The sequence below is a fragment of the Sitophilus oryzae genome, unplaced genomic scaffold, assembly GCF_002938485.1.
Source record: "Sitophilus oryzae breed Bouriz unplaced genomic scaffold, Soryzae_2.0 scaffold_551_pilon_pilon, whole genome shotgun sequence".
NCBI lineage: Eukaryota > Metazoa > Arthropoda > Insecta > Coleoptera > Curculionidae > Sitophilus > Sitophilus oryzae.
This window is the reverse complement of record NW_022147142.1, coordinates 3,347,706-3,372,760: the sequence shown is the minus strand read 5'-3', so window position 1 is coordinate 3,372,760 and position 25,055 is coordinate 3,347,706.

The window sequence follows — 25,055 nt, the reverse complement described above, 5'->3', positions numbered from 1 at the left end:
CACGAAAATTTTATATATTTATTGGATATAAAAATAGAATTTTAGCACGACTTCCAGTTCTCAATATTAATTATAATTACCAAGTAGTAGTCCTCTGGATACTCACTAATGCCACTATATTTTAAAGAAGTCCGGCCCTGTGCATCCTCTACCCTACCCTGCCAACTCCCAGTATTTTCATTATTCCTTTAGTGCTCGCTAAGAATGCCACGCGTGGGGAAAACAGTGGACGAAATTTCCTTCGGATTGGCAGCGAATGAGAATTTTATCTCATGTAAGTATTATTAAATAATATATATGTTGTTAATCATTTTAGAGTAGGAAAAAGAAGCAAATCCTCCCCAAATATTTCTCAAAAATCTCTTTTTCAAAAGATTAGATTGGTTAGAAAGAGACCGATGAGGTTCTTTTTTGGCGCGGTCCCAACCTAATTTCTTAGATAAAAGACGCGAACGTCGCCGTCGGAACAGTTCTCGCCACAGCCGTGTGTCAGACAAAGACAGACGGGAGGGAAGTATGTCTGACGGTAGTCGCCGAGTGTTGCGGATGACTCGCATGCGAATGGAAGTCAACATTCGGATATTTTGAAGGACAGGCGAGGGGTCTATCCTGGATGGTAGTACACCTCGTCAATTAAATAGAGACATCCTGGGTATGGACGTAGGCTTACCTGATTTAATAATATTTTAGCCTTACATACGGCACTATGTTCTAGGTTGTCTAACATTTTATCTCATAATATTTCTGAGCATGATCGTAAAAATCTTTACGATAATATATAATTCCAGACAATTTAAACAATTTAAAAATCCGCTTGATATGAACTCTGAGGTTATGCCTCATCTTTTATCTTATCACAAAAGCCGGCTCTTCAAAACAATTAGCTCATAGCTTAACAACGTTGGGTATCACCCTTAAAGTCTTAAATATTAAAAATTGAATAAAATAAATACTGTGTATTTTTCTACGGAAAAAAGAGGTGGAGGGACAGATTCTGATTGGGAAAACCGATATCGTCCTTTTCGTCAGTAGAGGGAGACGAGAAGAACGAAAGGGCCATATCGTCCCTCAAAGGTTCCACAACAAGTCGATGCGACGGTTCCGGGCGCATAAAGAAATAATAGTAAGTAAAGAAGATTTGAGGTTAATTTTGAAAAAAGTGTTTTACAACCGTCAAAATTTTTTGGCGTTTATCTTTAGTTCTATATATAATAATAATAGCTTCCGTATATAGCGTTTAAAGCCTTGGGAGTAGCAAGGTACATCTTACCATGCTAGAGCCGTTCGGTGTACAAGGAAGGTAATGTGGCTAGCACTACGCCTCAACCACCTATTTGTTACATCAGGACTGTGAATCCCAAATACTCATTTAAGGCTGAGTCGACCTAGGTACCCAAACTATTTTTATTTTAATAAAAATAATCGTGCTGATGAAATGCCGGGTGTAGGATTCGAACCCACAACCTTAATATTGGTAGACGAGAGCCTGTACCTCTACGCCACCGGGCACCTTATTGAGAGGTTTCTAAAAAAATGCACTATTAGATAATAGGCATGTTTCATAGGTAACTTGTCTCTTCTTGCCCTGGTGTTAAGTTTGGTTGGTTACATACAAAACCACTAGGTAGAGAGACATTTTGTGAACTTAAAATTAACAATCAATTTGAAAATCCAAATATTGATTTGTTTGCATCCAATCTTACCGTCGCAACCGGAAGTGTCATAAATTTGTATCTTGGCATCCTTTTAATAATCATTAGTAAACGCTATAATTAATATTAGATGAAAATATTAGTGCTGATGCTAGGATTAAGGTGTTAGAAATTTAAGGCCAGACAGACCAAAATATAATGTACCTTGGGATACCAAGCCAATTATGCAATATTTGAAAAATACGCATCCGTTAGATAGTTTGCCTCTCAAGAGTCCATTTCACTAGCCCAAAGAAGTAGCAATATAAACATTCGGTATTTAACGTTTTATGTAAAACTGGCTAGGTATTTTTACATAAATGAAGAAGGAAATTAAAGATAAAGGATTATACTATATCCGTATTCTAGTACATTTTTGGTCAACTTCTTTATTTTTAACATTTTGATGGTCAATCATCAACAAAATATTCCTTATGTTTGGACTAAATTTTCTCGAAAATAACGACATAATTTAACATTCCGTTACAATACGGAAATAGATTGAAGTTTTTTCATCTCAGTGAAATATAATTTATATGGTTTTATAACAAATTCCTGGCTATTTTATGGCAAATTCTGAAGCTCTGCAAACTTTAATCAAGTCTTAATCAAAGTACGTGTGTTTGGAATTTTGGGATTTAAGTCACACCCAAAATGCCCACGACAGGATCGGGCTAAGCCTTAGGCAGGTTTCTGAAATATAATATATATTCCCTTCGGCCACACACCCGCTTTTACCCAACCCCTGAGAGCGACCCGAAAGTACAGCGTAGTAGACTCTTAAGGAACTATCTATGAAATTAGCAACTTTTCTAATTTTTATTACTGGCCAGAGAGTACAAACAATCTTTTATATCAATATAGATTATAGATAATATTGTAAAAAACCCTAATGGGTTTCAAGACTTTATATCGGACAGAATTAAATCACCTGGTCTTAATAAAATTCAATCTTGTTTATTTATTCCATTTTATAAAGATAATCCTTAGTTATATCCTAAAAATGCTCTAAACTATATATAAAAGGCTAAAAGTTTAGAACTTAAAGGAAAATTGTATATATTTTTAAGCACTCGCAATCTATATCTACGGGCTTCTATGAACACAATAAGCCGACGGATAAAATATTTTGTTAGTACAGCGAGTGTTAATTATAAATTTTGTATTATAAACAGTTCATTTAGTAAATAATTGTTCTGTCTTGTAAGATCAGATTGTTTTAAATTTTCCTTAGGATTGCCTAATATTTGCCAAAATTATTATTGTATTCAGTTTGTAGTGATTTTTCGAAATTCACTAATTAAACGTAATTAACAAGCAAACTGCTGTTTATTTGATACTTTAATATAATCTTCGCAAAGTCTTTAAACATCTACTTGGTAATTATAATTAATATTGAGGACTGGAAGTCCTGCTAAAATTATATGATCAAACGAACTTACCTGTGATGTTCGATCATAATTTAGTAGACTTCCTTCCATCTGAAAATATTAATTACCCGCCACACCCTATATATATATTTTCCCCAGATTGCGAAGATTACTAGTAGCCTTGGAATAATGAAGATACTGGGAGTTGGCAGGGTAGGGTAGAGGATGCACAGGGCCGGACTTCTTTAAAATATAGTGGCATTAGTGAGTATCCAGAGGACTACTACTTGGTAATTATAATTAATATCTTCGGACTGGAAGTCTACTAAAATTATGATCGAACATCACAGGTAAGTTCGTTTGATCATATAACTATTGTACACGCAGTTTTAGGGCTATAAGTGAAAACAGCAAGAAATTTTAACAGCCGTACACCTGCTTGTGTGCGAATTTTCTGCTTTAAGCTTTACCAGGCCAAGAAGACCACTTGAGATGGGTTGTGAAATCGCAGTCTGTTACTTTGTTACTGCTCCACCAACTTCGTAGTACGTGACTGCTCCGGTTTCAAGAAAATCGCAGTGATATTTCGGAGCAATTTAGAAGTTTAGGACATCTGGCGGTCTTGAGTAGCAATAATAAATGCTTTACGCGACTCGCTGTTACTCAACATTTTTTTTTCTATTATAAATTTAAATGAAAAGATGCGTGTGTCACAACTGCTCCTAAAGCCCCATCAGACTGTTCTACTTGCAGTCGTAGTCGACAGGAGCAATTGGGAGTTTCGGAACAGCAAAACGTTTCGCGTTTTTCTTTTCCTTTCATGAATCTAAATAAGATATTTATAACAAAGTCCCTGGCACATCCTCCTCCGCCTAGGTTCCTTCTCTGTTGCGGTTGGCGACCAATATGGCATATAATTCTCTGTCCAGAGCTTGATGGATAAGGGTGTTTCCATCGGTGTGGGTCCACTCTCTTATGTTACATAGCCATAACTTCTTTTTCCCCCTATGGCTGCGTTTTCCATCGATATCTCGAAGGAAAGACAACCGATAATAGAAGTATTATCGGCTATATTTCTTCATTTCATCAAAAAGCCAGAGCATCCTTTGTAAAACTCAAAAAATGTCTCTGCAGGAGACATCAACTTAAAGCTTAGATTAAAAATGCTAAGGGGTTACATATTTGCAACTCTACTCTATGGTTCAGAGGCTTGGATACTTAAAAAGGCCGAAATGAAGAAGCTTGAGGCATTCGAAAGATGGTGTTATCGGCGTATGCTGAGGATTGCATGGACTGACAAGGTTACAAATGTAGAACTGCGAGGCAGAATTCAGAAGGACGAAGAGGTGATTAACACCCTTAAAAAGAGAAAACTTGAGTACTTTGGACACATAATGAGAGGACCTAAATATGCCCTGCTGCAGAACATAATAGAAGGAAAGATAAAGGGCAGAAGGAGCCAAGGAAGAAGAAGAATATCATGGCTCAAGAATTTGAGAGAATGGCAGCCGTTAACAAAGCTAGAATTGCCATGATGATTTCCAACCTCCATTAGGAGATGGAACCCGAAGAAGGTATTTCTTCATATTCTGAATGCCGCATTATGTGTCCAAAATAGGAAGTCCTTTTGATTTTAATTGTGTTTGTTAGGTGTGCACGAGTTTCCATTTTCTTTAAAACTTCACAGTTTGTTGTTCTAGAGGTCCAACTTATTTTCAGCATCCGACGCTATATACACATTTCAAGAGCATTAAGTCGTTTGATGTCTTCTTGTTTTAGCGTCCACGTTTCGCATCCATATTGAATCAGGGGACATATATAAGATTTTAATATTCTTAGCCTCGTTGGTACAGCTATTTTCGGATGGCACTAGAACTTTCGCATGTTGAGAAAACTAGCCGTAGCTATGTCAATACTTCTTCTGATATTCTTAGAGTGGTCTAGCTGGCTGTTTAATTCCTTGTCCAAGTATTTACGTGGGCAGGAAAACCACGCAGAGATATACTTATATATCTGCGTGGTTTACAGTTGGACGCCATTTATCATTATGTCGGTGTCAATTGTCTTGCGGATGTGTGTTGAAAATCATAGTTTTTGTCTCTAAACTTAAAATTAGGGTTTGCAGCTGATCTTTGGAGTCTGCTTATACCACGGAAGCACTCAAATTCTCCTTAATAGACTAAAAAATGTAGTAGCATCTATAAAACCAAGACAAAAGAAAATATAAATATTTTGCATTTTCGTAATATCTGAAACACAATCCTACAGTACCGTATGATCAAAAATATCTGAAACACAATCCTACAGTACCGTATGATCAAAAAACGACGTCCATTTGGCTTGTAAATGACGATCGATGACATTCCCCAGTCCCCATATAATGTTAGATATAAAATGAAAGCGATCTTTATTTCATAGCCATCGCTTCAATCAAGAATTACTCGTATAACCTACTATTCATTTCTATACAAGGTTCTGAAACCAACAGATTACAAATTTCTAGTCTGAACCAGCAAAAAGCATCTCCAGCAATCAATTATTTAGAAAGATATGCATATGTTGAAACACGGCATAATTTGAAAGAATACAATGCTAAGAAATTACTTTTTTAGCTTGTAACATAGACTAAAAAAATAATTCTATTAGTAATAGTAATTTTATAGCATTAAATCCCGATAAAAATCGTCTCTGCATGAAAATATCTTTTTCATTATATTATTATCATATTTATTATGTTTTTTTCATATAATAAACTATTAAAAAATATTTTATCGTGTCTCAATCTCTTTCTCGGCCGAGAATTTCTTTTTCTCTCGGTCTCGGCCGAGACTAAAAATCCAGGTTCTGTCGGACCTTATCAAAAACACACCACACATTTTTAGCTACCCAACTAAAATATTTTTTGCTATCTTTACAAATATTTCTCAATAAGGTGGTACAAATAACTGACTACAGTCCGTTTCTCAATAAATATATTCTTTTTCTGGTCAACTATTTACCAAAATTAATTAAACAAAAATTGAATATAATATGATTTGTGCGCTATATAAATATAAGCAGATCCAAGATGAGTTTATAATAATATTGGTTCAATCGAGAGAGATAAAAATAACAAAGTTTCAGCCAATGTAAAAGGAAATGGGGAAAAATTTTGTTCGGATATGTTTTGTCATAACCGCCGTAAAACTCGAAATATTGATCGACCGCTATCAATCTCAGAATTCTGTAAGTAACATATTATTGCCCATATATAACTTCAAGTTTTGAACCATAAATATCTGCAACAATGGCTTTAAGATACTTCGATTATACACAACAAATTCGAAATTTTAAAAATATAATTTTTACAATTTCGAACAATATTTAAATAAAAGATTATTTTTTTACTTTTAACAAAATTTGTCCTAATCTATTATAGGAAGAGAAACCTAATATCCGAGCTAATATCCAATTAGGAGATCCACATTTTCCAAAAATATACTAAATTAATTTTCTTGTAAATGAAAAATAAAGTTCAGTTTTTAGGCGAGAATGATGTCAAAATAAGTATAAAGTGGGTGGAAAATTAATGAGCACTACTAACTTTTTTCCTCCTGCTACCTATTAATTGTTTTCGAAGCTTCGGTGATTATTTTTTGCTGAAAAAAAATATTAAGACAAAAAAATAACACTTCAACATTTCTAACATAACTTTTTCCAGTGGACGTTTCATACTTTTTTCCTTCATCATCTTCAATAGTCTATAAGGACTTACAAAATGATTTTTTATAATTCGAAAAAAAAACTGAATCAAGATTTATCACTAATATGATATTATCTATTATATATATATATATATATATATATATATATATATATATATATATATATATATATATATATATATATATATATATCTATGTATATATTATAATTACTGGTAATTTTCTATTTTTTTTAATTTTACCAATATGGTTAGAGACATATAGTATGAAATTAATCTTTTATGTCAAATTTTAATTTTCTTAATTTTGTTTCTAACTGATAGAACTACAACATTTTATGGAGTATATCATTCTTCGTTTTTGGTAACTATTTGTCAACTGGAAGTAATATAACCCTTTGATATGTTGCAGTAGTTAGAAAGTTGTATAAGTTTAACAAAATGAATAAAATACAAGTTAGACATAATAGTTTTCAATATAAAAGTCCACCACTTTAAAAAACATGAACTTAATGTCAGGTTAGATTTCCATCTCGGGTCACCTACCTAAACCATTTTTTCTTTAATTTTAGAAACTAATCCAACAAGCGTTAATTATCTTTCATGATTAATGACCTCGTTGGTGGAAGGAGATGGTATCAGTTAAAAATGGTGTGATAAATAGTGTTTACTTTCCCTTAAAAGCGAGTCGACCGGTGGTGATAATTAAAATGGCTTTAATGGAGACATCTACCACTTTGTAAGTGAACAAGCGTCGCTTTTAACATTTTTAATTTCGGAATTTTTAAAATGGAGAGTAGGTAGCTATAAACTTATTTGCCTTTTTTATAAAGAGATAATCATGTTCAGTAATGCAGAAATTAGTGATATATCTTTTGCAACATTCAGGGTGAGTCTTAAATAAGTGCAAATATTGTTAGGGGTAGTACTCGTATTTTTCGACGTCAGAAACAAGATTATGAGTTTTTTTCTGTGAAAAAAAAATTGAAAATTTGGAATTTTTTGAAAAAAAAATCGAATTTTTTTAGTTTGTAATGAAGTTCATAAAAATTTCTACATATTCCTGGGAGACCCTGTATATTGTGTTAATTACTATTATAAAAGAATAAAAGGGGACTTCATTTTCTTTTATAATGACTGTTAATGATTGTTAATTATGTATGTGTAATGAACTTCATTAGTGGTCCGATTGTTAAATTAAATAAGTTAAATATTCATTTAAAGTAATTGCAATATTGTAAGAGAGTTTTGATCGATTTTGGTCGCTGTAGATTTAATGCGAGAAAACGAACGGTCTGCGCCGATTGCCCTACTCCGCTAAGTGGAGGGGAGCGCCAGTCGAGTACCTCGGCGGCTGCAGCAGTCCAAAACGACAGTTTGTGGTCGCGCGCGAAACAGTGAGTTCGAGTCCGCAGTGCCCCGCCGAGTAACCAGCTGCCAGCCGTCGATTGCCGCCTTACTGCGCAAGGAAAGCACCAGCCGCCTAAGTGATCGAGGGTAGGTCGTATTCTTTTTAATATTACTAGCGTTTATTCTACTACCTAAGCGCGTTATAGGTGTAAGGGAGACATCGAAACTTACATTCGCTCAGATAGGCCAAATCGTGTCCTCTTCGGAGGTTGTGGGCTATTTGATCGAATTGCGCGAACGCAGGGATCGTCATTCACCAGGTGCTTGGCCGCCGCACTGCGGACAGTTTACTGCCTTTAGTGAGGATAGCTTAGGCAGACCTGGAGTTTGGGGATTCGAAGTCAGTACCAGTGCGCCGTCATCCTTGCTAGTTTGTCCGTCTCCGGACATATTAGTGAACGATACGGTAGCCACATGAACCGGGGTTTTGGGGATAGATAGTACATTAAAAGCGCGGGAGAGCAACGAGGGCCGACCAGGCGAAAGGGGGAATACGCTGTGCTAGGGCAGGTCGCCAGGAATCCTGGGTTCTGTCTAACATCTGCTCAGGTATGACGTATCCCTCGATTGCGTAGACGAGAGTCATTAGTTTTCTTTATTGACATAGCTAATTGAGAGCTAATAATTAATTATTTTATTAAGGGACAGCTAAGTTAGTTCAGTAAAGGTACCTGTCGCGAATATTTAAGGCGCTTGACAGGATCTCGCCCAAATCTCGAGGCTGGTTCTGTCGCGCCCGAATTTCTCTAGGTGTGCCGTCCGGACGGTACCCTGTAAGAGTGACGCTCGACGGGATCTTGCCGAAATCCCGAGGCTGTCCTGACCGGGCTGTGTGTGTGTGCTGCGCTTATCCGAACGGCGTACAACTCGCCTACGCGTCGCTAACTTCGACGCCAATCCGGGACTCGCGTCTGTGTGCCACGGGACGCTGTTAACTTCAAGGTCGATCCGGTACTCGCACCCGTGTCCAACGGGACGCTGTTAACTCCGACGCCAATCCGGTGTCCGTGTTTCGCTGTCAAAAGGACGCCGCTCCGATAAATACGTTGCTGTGACCATCGGGACGCCTGTAACGACGTAACCGCCGCTTTGAAAGTCACGTCTCTGTAGAGTGTGTTGCTCCGGTACCTACGTGTCTGTGTCTAATGGGACGCCGCTAACTCCGACGCCGATCTGGGACTCGCGTCGTCGTGTCCAAATGGATGCTGTTAACATCGCCGCCGATCAGGGAACGGCGTCTCTGTGTATAACGGAACGTCACTTCGGGAACGCGTCTTGGGCTCGAGTGATAGAGTCAGTCAGAGAGTTGCGTATTGGGAATAATCGATCAGAACTCTAGAGGTACACGGTTGTTATTGTAAATTTTGCTTTACGAGTTTCTAGCATTCTAGTTTATAGCATTGCTAGCTTCTAGCAATTCCAGAACGTAAACTTTCTTTGATTGCTTTTGTACATAATAAATTTGTTAAATAAAAACCTAGTGTTACGTTATAGTTAATTGTGCGTTTTATTTTCTTTTCATCTCATCACTCCCTGGTATCTCCACTGAGTACCGAACGAAGGCAACTCGGTCGTAAGCGTTCTCAAAAAGGGAGAGAACCTAACAAATTAAAAGACATAATTTCTTGGTAATACACCAACATAGGTAGTAAATTAAATATACAAAAAAAGAAAACCCAGAAAAGATCCAGTGGTTTTCAAAATATAAGCAAAAAATATTCTTTTTGGAAATTTTCAAAGTAAAATAACTCGGTTATTTCGGATTTATTTGAAAAATGGGAAAGAGATATTATGTTTCTTTTATCGAGATCTACCAAAAATTAAAATATTTGCACTTATTTAAAACTCACCCTGTATATTACTGAAAAGTCAAATGATTTAGCTACATATTGCTTAAAATATCATCAAAATCGGTTCACTAGAACACATACATCATAATTATTTTAAGGTGCCCGTTTCTCCTGCCGCTGAATGTATTATTTTATTGTCAAATAAACAGCTAAATATATTATATGGTCACACAATACTTGCGCTAAATATACCATGTTATATGATACTACTTAAACTAGCTAAGCTTCTTTCCGCAAATCTATTGGTCTGCTTAAATGGGCAACTTAGCAGGCTACTCAATTTTAGCATTCCAGCTTAATTTACTTTCTGAAACAAGGACCCTCGAGTTGAAAGAAAATCCCTCAATTCTTGAAATTGCGAAAAAGTGAAGCTTCTCTTTGTTTAGGCCTAAAAAGATTTTATTTATAGTTGGTTGGAAAGAAAAGCAAATACGAGCAGTTGCTAAACTGGCAAATCTATATTATTCAGTATAAAAATATGTACAGGGTGTCCCATATTAGTTGAAATCATACAGTATCTCCGTTATTAGTAAAAATAGAAGAATGCGGTTTGCACATACCTATCCCACTTTTTTATCAAACGGTTGATGCTGTAAACAAAATTGGCCCTCCTCGTTTCTGAGCTACAGGGTCTTTTTGAAAATTTGGCCATTTAGGACAGCCCCGTATCTCCGTTATTGTGAAAGGTTTCGAGAAGTTCAAAACTGATTCTTGTAGAACATTTTATGTAGAATAGAGTAGAGTAGTCTACGAAAAAAATATTGTGTTTTTTTTTCATGGAACACCCTGTATATTTATAAATCTATGAGCCTCTCAATAATATATATTACTGTGTAGTTATTTTCAGTATTTACTGGTTTATTTAAAAATATCGTTTTTTTTATTAGCAGGTGATAGATAATAAAAAAATCAAATTGATATTTACAAAATATTTATACACATCTCTCTTCTTTCGGATAGTGAATACGAACCTTAACATAAAGCACCGCCCCTCTCAATGCGTTCTCCCACCATGCTTATGCTTTACCTTGCCCACACCCGTAAATACCGGCAACACTGTATCGGTCGCACCGGCCCCTTTTGATGCTGTCTCTCTGTCTGTCAACCGGTAATTTATATTATTCTCTGTCTTACACGTTAAAATCCTATACACAGTAATCAAATGACCAGGTCGGTATATTCTTTAATCCTAATATCTAAATTTGTATATGTTTGGCCTATGTACACGGCATCATAATTATCGCAATCCTCCATATACACCCGACTTCCACGATTACAAACGATTTTGACATTAGTTTTGTCTTTGTTATTAATAATTAATTACTTTGTTAATATGCGATGCGATACATGCGACCTAAATTTATTTTATTTGCATTCCAGAAAAATGTGTTGGGAAAAATCTGCAAACCAGAGACCATATGTGGTACTGTCGGGGTGGTTGAGGTACCTTACCGACTAAAAAACCGCCACAATCCGTTGATTATCTCCCCGAGGAACTACCTTTCGGCATTACTTCTCGAGGGGCGGTTTTATTGCGATGTTTTAGTTACTTCGTCTAGCTTCTTTCTCTTTTGCATCTGTTAGTGTCTCCATAAAAGTGTGAACACTATTCCAATTTTCTGGGGATCGAATCATCTCTAGAACTAGATCGGAAATCTTAATTTTTGGGACTCTTAGTTTTTCGTATAGAACTCTTCGTTCAGCTGTCCATCGGTTACATTCCAAAAGGATATGCTCCACGGTATCAGCATCGGAGTCGCCATGGAGACATCTCGGGCTATCAGCTAACTTTATTTTATGTAGGTAATACCTGAAACAACCGTGGCCAGAAAGGAATTGACTCATGGCATAGCTCATTTCTCCATATTCTCTATTTATCCAACACTCTAGGTTCTTTATAAGTGTTCTAGTCCATTTACCTTTCCCATTTCTGTTTTGACTCCATCTTTTACACCATATTTCCTGAACTCTATTTCTACTTTCTTCCGCTGTTCTTCCTGAATGTTCTTGCCTTTCTATTCTTTCTTTAATTACTATGTCTATCGGGGCCATTGAGCTCAGAACTTGTGCAGCCTCCACAGCTTTGCAGGTTTCTCTCCAAATTTCGGATCCATACAAAATTGTAGATGCTTGTACAGCAGCTAGCACTCGGCGTTTCGTTTGACCCAAGGTAGACCAGTTTGGCATAATTCTGGATAACATGGCCCCCTGTTTTTCTGCTTTCAAAACTGTATGGCGGATATGCTCAGAAAAGCCTCTTCCCGCTTGGAAAACAATCTCCAAATATTTTATTGTTTTCTTTGGTACAATTACATTTTGTTTCACATGAAAACGTACACTGCGTGATTTTCGGTTACCAACCAAAATAACTGCCTCCGTTTTGTGCGGCGTTATTTCTAGTCCCACCTCATCCATCCATGAGCACACCTGCTCCGATGCTCTTTCCGCAGTTCTAACGAGGTCTTCGGTACATTTAGCGTTTACCATCAGCGCAACATCATCTGCATATGCTATGACTTCTACTTCTGCTGGGTATTCCATAAGAAGGAGTCCATCATACAGTACATTCCATAGTAAAGGACCCAGTATAGATCCCTGAGGTACACCTTTAGATACTTTAACTTCTGTATCTTCTACAATAACGCATCTTTCGCTTAGATAAGCTTTTATATTTTCCACTAAATATAAACTTATTTTCCAATGATATGTAAGTTCATTGATTATATTTTCCCAGTTAGCCGAGTTGAAAGCATTTTTTACATCCAAGGTAGTCAACATAAGGATATCTGTTTGACGAGCTAGTTTCTTTAGTACTCTAATTGCCTAAGACACTTTTTTGAGAGGATCGATTGTACTGATTTTTTTTCGGAGCCCGTACTGCCTCTCATTTAAACTACCCTTTAGCTGTATTTCAGTTTCCAATCGATCTTTTAAGACCATTTCTATTAATTTGACCATCGAGTCCAGCAGGCATATAGGTCGATAGCTACGTTTTCCACTTTCTTTCTGGGGTTTTTCTATGTAATGATGAACCCAGGAACCCTTGGGTTCGTATTCACTATCCGAAAGAACAAAGGAATGAAATTCGGTATATTACCGGTTGACAGACAGAGAGACAGCATCAAAAGGGGCCGGTGCGACCGATACAGTGTTGCCGGTATTTACGGGTGTGGGCAAGGTAAAGCATAAGCATGGTGGGAGAACGCATTGAGAGGGGCGGTGCTTTATGTTAAGGTTCGTATTCACTATCCGAAAGAACAAAGGAATGAAATTCGGTATATTTGGACAGCAAACCGAATGCATGCGGCCGTTCGCCATTCGGTTCGCTCCCTCATCCGTTTCCAGTCGGTATATCAGAGACGTTCGCAAACGAATGAGAATTATAGAACCGCGCGAACAAGACTGGACGTTCGCTCGTTGGATGGTGATAGTAGCATTCGTTCGTTCGGATAGTGAATACGCACCTTTATGTAGATGAAAGGGTGGGGAAAGGAAATAGATCACCTGAGATCCAAACTATTTTTGCATCATTCTTTTCGCCTAGCTGTTTCGGTGTGTATGTTAAGTGTTTCAAAAATGGCTATTTATACGACCGAAGAGAAGGTGCATATCGTTAAATGGTTTTACATTTCCTCAAGTGTGGAAGAGATCATTGGGCGTTATGTGTTCACCTTTCAAGATCGCCTTGTGCCTTGTGCCACAACTGTACGCAACATTGTTCATAAATTTGAGCAAACAGGCTGCATTGCGCCGCGACATGCAGAAATTGTGACAATAAGAAAGGCGCAGAGAAGGTGATTCCCGACAAGGAAATTAATATTTGTGCCGCGGTCGAAACAAGCGAACCTTGTTCAAGCCGAAATATAGCCGAACAAGTTGGTTGCAATGCTCGAACGGTGCGCAGAGTTTTAAAAAGGCATGGATATAAGTCCTACAAAATCAGTACCACGCAAGAAATTTTTCCCGCAGATTGTAACAGACGTCTTGAGTTTTGCGAGGCTGTAAGAGAAAGAGCCGATCGGAGTAATTTATTTTTGGAAAATATATTATTCTCAGATGAAAGCCCGTTTCCCTTACATGGCTACCACAATCCTTCGATAGTACGTTATTGGTCTCGAGAAAATAAACACCTTAGTATGGCACTGCGGACACAATATCCACAAAAACTAAATGTTTGGGCTGGCATGCTGCAAAATCATATTATTGGGCCTTTTTATTGATGGTATGTTAACAGCTGCTAAATATTTGGATATGCTACAAAACCAAATTGTTCCAGCAGTTCGAAATTTGCCAATCAATTTTGAGGAAGTGTGGTTTCAGCAGGATGGCTGTCCTGCGCATAACGCGCGGAACGTAAATCTGTTCCTTCAAACCACATTTCCCAATCGGCTAATTTCTACACAAGGCACAATTAATTAGCCACCACGTTCTCCTGATTTATCGCCCAATGACTTCTTTCTGTGTGGATATGTAAAAAATTCCATTTATGGCCATAACCATAACAAACTCTTGAGTCATAGGCGTACTAATATTTTATTTCCATTTAGATTTAGTATTACAGCCAATTTTAGTTTAAAAGTTTTGCTTATGAATTCTGTAAAATTTAATTTATTAGAATTTTAATAAGAATCTTTTTATGACAGCTGACAATGTTTAAGATGGGAACAGTGGAACAACGCCTTCACCACGCTGCTTCTTAAGCCCCATACATACTCAATATAAAAAAAAACTCATCGACATGATCATAAAACATTTTGATCATGTCGATGAGTTTTTTTTTTATATTGAGTATGTATGGGGCTTAAGAAGCAGCGTGGTGAAGGCGTTGTTCCACTGTTCCCAAGCGGGTTTTGTATCATAAATAAAAACAGATAAACAATTTTTATGTAAAACGACCTTTAAAATTAACATAAACATTATAAAACTGTTAGGTGGCATCGTATTTATGATTCTAATTGTGCTACCCTTTGAGGGGTGTGAAATAAATTACTTATTTATAATAATACTGAATTTATGCGGGGTGGTATAACTAGTGTTATAACGGTTGTAGCTATAGTATTACGGGCAACCAACGGTCCAGCTACGTCGAAACACCGGTTCCCATTAGAACACCGAAGTTAAGCGACGTAAGGCGATACTAGTGGATGGACGGGTGACCAGTTCGAAACTCTGTATCGTGCTGTTGTTCAATAAAGGCAAAAGTGTAAAATCTATTGACACACACTGCTCATTCACGCCGGTTCGAGGCCGGATGAGATCGGATATCTCGTGAGTAAGAGTCGATTTAGACACTTGCTCGGTTATTGACCGAGGACCGCTGTTCGGATTCCACGTAAACAAAGTGTTCCACAAAACCCCCTCCAGATTAGCCCTGGCAGCAAAAAAGGAGACTTAACGTTAACTTCAAATCTTTTACTTTACTTTATAGTATTACATTATAACATTATCATGTCATAATATTATGAAATATTTCCTACTACCAATTTTTTTTAATATTGGTACAGCAAACTTATCAGTATAAAGTTTTACTTATCTGTATCCTTTTTATTGCTATTTGTAATTCTGAATACGAGGATAAGAAATTTTAGTTTTAAGTACGCCTATGACCGAAAGCGAACGTCTAACTCCCGCTTCTAATCAGCGGCCATATTTGGATGGAATCAGGGATGAGTAAATATAAAGGACCCTAAAATTAATAAATTTTGCTCGTCTGCTCTGTTCAAACACGTAAGAAATATTTATTGATGGATCAGTATGGCAGAGAAGTAATAAAAAGGCCGTTTTTATGAATAACAAAATGGTATTTGAACATCATATTATAATCAAATTGAATTGACAATAGATTAATTTATCAGCTATCCGCAGAAAATTGACAATAATAATAGAAACGTGACACATGGCAATTAATATAATTCCAAATTAAAAATCGATAAGAGTTCTCATTCATAATAGTAATATAATAGATATATAATAGATAAAATAGATATATTTCAAAGAACTTTACTTAAAATTAACTTTTTTAATTTTGTACTAGTTTATGGCACTTGGTGGTATAACTTAACAAAATAATATCAATCATTAAATAAAGCATAAACGAACCAATAAATAAAGAAAAAGGTTAATTTATTTAATAAAACGTACATCGTACGGCTTTGGATGCCGATTGTCGTGTGTATGAAGAATACAGTCAACGTGTGTTCAGTACAATACGATATACTGAAAGAGAAAAGACTATAAAATACGGGAGAAAAATGAGAAGTTTATTACCTATCCACTTAATCCGGATCGGTCGACAATAGAATTTGTGATATTTACAACATTATGTAATTAATTGATTATCGGTCCTATTATGTAACTGAGGATGTACGTACCTACGTAATAGAGCATATTTTTTTGGTTAGTTTATTTAATGAAGAGCGTACACACGGCTTTGGTTGCTAATTCTCGTGTGTCAACGTGTTCAGTACAATATACGATATACTGAGAGATGCTGATGCTCTATTACGTAGACACGTACATCCCTAGTTACATAATAAAACAGATAATCTATTAATTACAAAAGTATAAAAGCACGCAAATTCTGTTGTCGAACACTGTAATCAGTATAGGATTATGTATTAAATAATTATGGAGGTGCATATGAAACATTAAACAATTCATCATTGTGTTAAGTTATACCACGTAATTTAACAAAAAGATCAATCATTTAATATCTCACTTCACACTGTCTCACTCCATTATTATTTAATACTGATTAGAATGGTCGACAATAGAATTTGCACTATTTACTACGTAATACAGCATATTTTTTGGTTAGTTTATTTAATGATATAACCGATAATGTACAGGGTGGGTCAAATTCGATGCTTTTAAATGGAAACACCCTTTTCTATAGGAGATAGACAAAAACTAATATCGGTGTCTGGAGCTCAATTTTTGTCAAAAACATGATGGTGAAAACCGCATATCGATATCTGTTGCCGTTTCGGAGTTACGGGGTGTTTTTCAAAAATATGCATTTTTAACAAATCGGTGTAACTTTTTTGCTATGGAAAATTTTGTATTTTATGAAAACATTTCCAAAGCACCTTTTACGTAGAGTTTAATAATGGTTTAAGTATAATTTTTTAAAATTAATAATTTGAAAATTATCAACAGAAAATTTGATTTTTTATATGGGACACCCTGTATACTTTTAATTTGTTGAAAAGAATTTAAAATTACCTTTCCAAAAATATATCACGCTTGATATTTTGCTCGATTCCTCTTCGAGATATAGAGTATATAAAAATTCGCCCGCTTTAAATAAGTAGGCTTTGAACGGCACCGGCTGTAATGCAAAAAAAATTCTAGCTGTGAGCATCAATTAAAACGAAAATAATATTTGCTATGAGAGATGCAGAATTTTATAACAATTTAAAATGTATTTAACCATCATCAATATATTTAAACTATATCTAATAACAATAAAAATAAATAGCAAACCAAGACATGCGATTTTGTTCGGATATGTCGACTGTTCGGATATGTCTACCGTCTCCTGTTATGGACAGACGGGGCAGTTTTTGTTGAAGTCATTAACTCATTGGGGGTGAAAGATACCCTCTCATAACTGCTAAGTATTTCTAATTCTTGTCTAGATTATACGGAAGAATAAGGAGCCTTTATTCTTCCGCAAATATATCCACAGGATTAGATCCATGGGCAGATAGTCAGGCGGCCTCGACAGCCAACGTCTGGGATCTTGGTTAGCTATTCAATTATTCTTGAAATTGGCTGCAAAAATTTGCTGATAACTTCAGCGTTCAGAGGCGGTGCATCGTCTAGCTGGAAATTTTTTCGAGTTCCATTAAGGGCATATCATCAATAAGGGGTCCAAAGCCTACTAGTTAAAAGTGGCAAACTTTTAAAAATTCTGTATTTCGAAGGGGATTATAACAAAATATCAAGTGTGCTATATTTTTGGAAAGGTAATTTTAAATTCTTTTCAGTTAATTAAAAATATAGAGGCTGTCCCAAATAAAAAATCAATTTTTCTGTTGATAACTCTTAAATTATTAATTTAAAAAAAATTATACTTAAACCATTAAATTCTACGTAAAAAGGTGCTTTGGAAATGTTTTCATAGAAATTCAAAATTTTCCATAGTAAAAAAGTTACAGCGATTTGTTAAAAATGCACATTTTTGAAAAACACCCCCTAACTCCGAGACGGTAACAGATATTGATGTGCGGTTTTCACCATCATGTTTTTGATGAAAATTGAGCTCCAGACTAGTAGTGGGAACTATCGAACCATTCGATAGTTGCAATTCATTCGAATAATTCGATAGCTAGTAAAAAACATTCCTTGAAAACTTTCCAATAAAAATTATCGAATAGATGCGTCATCTGCCGTGAAATATTGTATTCTAGTAATTCGGCAGCAAAAACCATTCATTTGTAAAATTCATTCATTTATGAAATTCATTTATTCGTCAGGGTCGATTATAATAAAATATTAACTGGATTTTAGTTGTCGCACGGCGACGTAGGTTTCTTTCCGAGAAACCCGACAGCGGTCGGTGGCAATGCTATGAAAGAAGCCGACATCTTTGATTTTTTGCGGAGTCATATAAAGATAAGGACACATTATTTTTTTTATTGAGGTGCTAGTATTTACACAGAAAATACATTATGAAGGGCGCTGTTGCCATATATTGGTATTAGTTAATATTAGCAAAGAATATTATTGTTTGGCTTTAGTTAGTTAGGGATAGTATGTCTATATATTTTGCATTTTTTTATTAATATTCTGTTGTTATACTGCAACAATACTTGTTATTTTGGATGTAGGAAAATGATTTTTAATGTTTTTAAGCAAAGACTGGTATAATAAAAATAATAATTACAGTAATAATTTGTTATACCTATTAACAACAAAATTTTAAATAATTTAATATAAACATTTTTTTTACGTAGTAGCAAAATATAAACAACAAATTAGATGTCAAAATTATTTATATTAGATCCTATTTAAAAATAATATAGTCTTTAAATTTTTTTTGGCAACGTTGGTTTATTAAATAATAATAATGACAGAACTAATTTGTTATATTAACAACAAACTTTAAAATCATGAAATATAAACATTTATTAATTTTCTAAGCATGCAGTGTAATGGAAGGAAAATATAAATAAAAAAATTAGAAATCAAAATTATTTATATTAGGTACTCTTATATTACTATTTAAAAATAATATTTACTTTTACTGGCATTTACTTTAAAAAATAAATGAAATATTTCTTCGCAAAAACTACATGTAAAGAATTAGCATAAACAAAATACAAACATCGTTATTTTTTTTTTAAATTGGCACGTGTAAAACTTTCAATTTAATTTTCTCACCCCATAGTTTGAGTTCGATAACCATTTACTTAATCACATTACTTAAATATGATTAAGTTCAACTAATTCATATTATTAAAACATCTAAAATACAAATATGTATTTTTAAAATTAATTCTAAGTTCATCTCATCTTTCTTAAAAATTGCTACTTCTCAAATTTCCCATTAAAAAATAGACCATATATACCATATAAAATAAAATAATTGAAAGATCGGGCTACGGAAAATCACACAAATTTTCGGAAAAATTTTGACATCTGCACACGCACACAATCGCCAATTAAAAAAACTACTATTTTAGTATTTTAAATATTTTAATAAACGCAAAAATAGCACAGTATTTATAAGGTGAAGTTATAAAAATTTGGAAGAACTAATAATGCACTGACGCCTGACGCACACAAAATCAAACGAATACTAAATTTCATTTATTAAAAGCATTCGATAGTCGTGGCTCAACGATAACCATTTAGTTGCACGGCGAGGTTGTCACATATGCTTTAGTATACAAATGAATGAATGATTTTATTCGAATAAAACCATTCGATAGTTGAAATCATTCATTCAGTAACCATTCGATAGTTCCCATCGCTACTCCAGACACCGATATTAGGTTTCGTCTATCTCCTATAGAAAAGGGTGTTTCCATTTAAAAGCGTCGAATTTGACCCACCCTGTACACACGGCTTTGGGTGCCGATTGTCGTGCACAGAGTCTATAGACTCTGTGATTGTATAAATGAACAAAGAGAAAAGAGCAAGTATCTTCCCAAGCGCATGAAGTTCAGCTCCGGATTAAGTGGATAGGTAATAATTTTCTCTCCCCGACTTACAAGATTGCCATAGCGATTCATTTCTAGACATGTAGGTAAATGATGACTAAAATAAACGACCCAAGATTTTCTCTTGCCGACCAGTATATTATCGTAGTCTTAAAGAAATTAGAATAAAATTAAAAAAAACTATGTTAAAAATTTTCATGTATACTACTGACAGACGCTTAAATTACAGTTAAACAGTTAAATATATTACGACCAAAAATTAAACGACCAACAAGGATTTCTTAACACATTTTTAGCCGACCATACCAACAGGTATAGTAGGCTATTAAGATCGGCAAAAAGAAGTTTTTTAATTTCACTCAAAATGAGTTATTTGGGTCATAAATGACCTAAATACAAAATATTTTCATGGTGTCTGTCTGTCTGTCCGTCTGTAACACGATAACTCAAAAACCGCTAAACCAATTTTAACCAAATTTGGCACAAAAATACTGTGGCATCCGAGAATCTGGCCTTTAGTTTTTGGTGGGGGTGGGGGGTTGGGAAGGGGTTAAAAATTTTTAAAAAATCGTAACTCCAAAATTACAGTAGCTAGCGAAACGCGGTTTTCAATTAAAGATTAGGAGTAATATTTGCAACAAAATCTGTAATAACATCAAAATCAGTCAAAGTCGCAGTTTTTGAGATATTCCGTGTGTCCGTAGTTCGTTTTTGAGAAAATCCATGTGGAGAACTCCAAACTCCCATCGGACGCGACCCCAGGTAGCGGATAGGGGAAATAACCGCGGACCAAAATTGGAAAAATTCCTTTACTTTGAAACTAAAAGAACTGCCTACCAACTTTTTGTTAACATATTTTAGTATGGGAGGCTATACGTGCCTCCCGGCGCCAATTTTTATTACCCCTATTGTAAACTTCTGAAACCATACCAAATATTACAACGTATTCAGACGTTTAGTTAAAAAACTCTTGAAAAAGGCCTAACAATCTGAAATATATGCAGAGATAAAGTTACTTTCGTTAAATTTGATAATCTAAAAGCGTATTTTATTAAAACACTAATATTTTAACTATGTTTCACAAGGAACCAACCACAGACTGAGTAATATTTATAAATTTTGTTGTATTACTGATTATCGATTTCCTTATGTTAGGTACCTATATTATTTTTTTTGTAGGTAACAAATGAGACTAAAACCACATAAGACTACTATATAATTTTCAGAATAACTATAAACCAAAAATATGTTGTTTTTTTTATAAAATCTAACCGATAATTTAACCGATTTTGTAACACTTTATACAGGGTCGCTGATATGTCTGGGAACGGTCGATTAAATTTTGGTAAAATATAAGAATTACCGCAAAAAGTTAAGTACAAAAGTTATAGGGGTTTTAAGTATCTATTAGCAGGTAATAAATTTAAGTATACGGGGTCGTCCATAAAGTGTTTTTTTTAAATGGAACCTCCTGTATATTATTGCATATTTTGGTTCTTCCTTCAATTTTAAGCAAAAATCGAAACACACACAATGTACCTAAAACCAACCGTTTCCGAGTTATTGACTTTTAAAAATATCACTTAAACAATTCGATTTAATTAGTTTCGTTTCATTGATATTAGTGTTTGGTTTCATTTCACAATGCCATTCTACTGAAACTGTGATACTAAATAATATTCACATTAATTTTCAAGTTAGCATTTATAGATGTATAAAATGAGATTAATTCAGGTCTGGAAATTACAGAATTTTCGTTTAACATTTCAAAGTCTAAACTTCATAATTCGGAAATTGTTGAATTTAGGTGCATTATGTGTATTACGATTATGTACCAGGTGGCCAACTAAGAATGGACGCCAAGATTCAACTTTAGGGGGTTTTATTCGACGAGCACCATATAATTGAAAATAAGGGTCTTAAACTGAGTGGTTAGCCACGACATCAGGAGGAAACGCCTCTTTCTTAAATTTACGCCTTTTTTCGTACCCTCTACGCTGAAAAAAAGGATCTCTCAGTCGAAATTAATATGACTTTGACCCAAAAGATTGGCGCTTTTCAATAGGGCCAAGAACGACGTTTCTTTGCCCAAAGCATTAACTATCTTTTCATAAGCTTTAAAAAATTACTTTAGAGAATAGTAGAATCTATCTGTCCAAAGTATTTCACTCTTGACCCAAAATATGCAAAGAAGTTCTCGCTACAAGAACAATAGCCTCTTTGATTCATGCAAAAACTCTTGATTGAAAAGGGACATTTCTTGATTAAAGAGACACTTTTCTTAAACCATTAGCGAATACCATCTAAAATTTATTTTGATCTAAGAGAAGTCTATACATCATATACAAGCATATACAGGCATATTACGAGGTATATTATTTTCTGATAAATTTAGGTTTTCCTTGTCTGTAAGTAAGTAAAGTGATATTATTTTCCTCGATAGTAGGTAGTTATTTCTGCTTCTTCACTCCTTCGTATTTTTTGGGGTGGTTCATCACTCTACAAATTACAAAAAAATGTTACATCACGATTAATCAAAGTAAAGCAAACAAATTATTAAAATTATAAGCTTTAGTCACATTTTGATTTTTTTTAATACGACTTGAAATTCTAAAATGTTTGTAATTATTTGCATAAAAAAATTGATACCTATATTCTTATTCTATATATAGTCATGCATGCATTATCTATAACAGGCGCATTAGGTAAATGTCTCTTGCCTTCAAATATAGCAAATGAATGTTCTAATTTCTATTTTTTCAGAAACTCCTTTAAAGAATCGATATATCCTAAAATTTGTCCATAAGAAATGACAAATGCATGTTAATAGAGATCACTAATTTGTTATACGATTACGTTTAAAAAGCAAATTATGCAAAATTCCAAATGGGAAATTCCAAGCAACAAAACCCGTATGTACTATGATGTGCGACCTATGAAATGCGACGTGAGACTGATCGGACTGCCGACTGATTGTGTATACCGTCCTTCGTCATCGTCTTTGCGTGTCGTTATTATTTTTCATCAAAAGAGTATTTAGCTATTAGAAAAATGGCCATGTTTCGATGACGACTTTAGTTATCTAGTCTATCTTTTTTATCAGTGTATATTTTAGGAGACTTCATTTTGTTTCCATGAGATCTATGAGTGGGGGAAGGATCTTTCACGGTTCACTCCCCCTCTTTTGCTTTCATGGAATATATAGGGCGGTTCTTTTATACTTTTATAGGTAGCACTGTAGTATGGCTCAGGTAGAAAAATTGTTTTTTCAGACCTTCATTTTGTTAGTTCGTGCAGTTACAAACCATTCCGATTATACAGGAAGGCGTTTCTCAGCTCCAACTGACCCCCCATTGAGAATAGCCAAGTGAAAAATAAATTTTTATATTATACAGGGGATAAATAAAATTCGACCTCCACCATCGGGATCTCGAAAACTATAGGATATTCGAATATGTAGTTATCTACAGTATACCATACGTTTGGGCGTATGTTTGTATATACACAGCCGGATACAGACGACATGGCCAGCGTTTCAGCAAACATTTGTATAAAAGCGTTGGTATTTGCTTGATATTCGCGCATCGACGATCGTACACACTACATAACGGAGATTTCATCGGCAATTGCAGCCCATGCATCGGAAACCAAATTTCTGTTTTTATGGTTAAAATGTTGCGGATCCCAAATAATGGAGTACTTTTCATATAAATTAAGGAATTCCATAATGGTTTCATTACACCAGTTTTCAGTCTTTTCTGCTTTAAAAAAAACAATAGTTGACAACAAGAAATATTCAAACGTATTAGAATTTTATTGTCATTTAAATTCAAGCTCTCTTGCACTAACATATGTCGTGTATGGCGACCAAGCCTACTGGCGAGTTTCAACAAGTCCCTTTAATGTGTGTCGAAAATACCACTTCATAGGCGAACCCTGGCCAGCGCCAACCTTGCCTTTGCTTTGCCATATGTTTTGCATACACACGATGCGCCAACGTTGAAACACTGGCCAAGGCTTGCCATGCCGTCTGTAGCCGCCTTTACTTTTACGTAGCCGCCTTACTATATAGGCGGCTACAGACGGCATGGCAAGCCTTAGCCAGTGACCGCTCGTTTCGACCTCACAATTTTACATATTTTTTGTTGATACAATAAAGGAATAAATTAGATAGACATTTGATACCAACATGTAAGTGGAAAAGAAGAACAATAAACATAATATTAGTTGTTATAATTTTAATAAACAATACATAACTCATAAAAGTCATAAACATAACACATAACAAAAATCATTTGGTAACGTTTGTACTTTGTACATACATAAACCATGAATTATGACTATGAACTTAAAAAAAACAAAAAGGCACGAAATATAAATTTAAAAAACGTAAAACACAAATAACTGAATTATTATATTCCGGAATACTTTAAAGCACCGAGCTGGTCCCATCTTCATAGGGTATTATAGTAGTAGTGGTACTGGCCTTCGTCAGTTTCTATTTTCAACTCAGATAAATTTGATGTATCATCTGGTTCTGATTCTAAAGAAAGGTTGTTGAATATCATGCTCCATATCCATTTTTTGTTTTTGTAGTAATAATTTATTGTTATGAGCTACGAACATTAGTTTGCAGGCACTTTGTGCAGTTAAGCGATTTCTTTTTTTAGTATGGATAAAACTGTAAGTACTGAAACTTCTCCCAGTGGCTGCAGATGACGTTGGTAAAGACAGCAGAGCAACAGCTAAATATTTCAACTGAGTATTTTTACACATTGCTTGCCACCAACTTAGACAGTCTACATTTTTAACTGACATCCAAACGTAGTCGAGAGCCCATAAACCCGATTTGGTGCAATAAT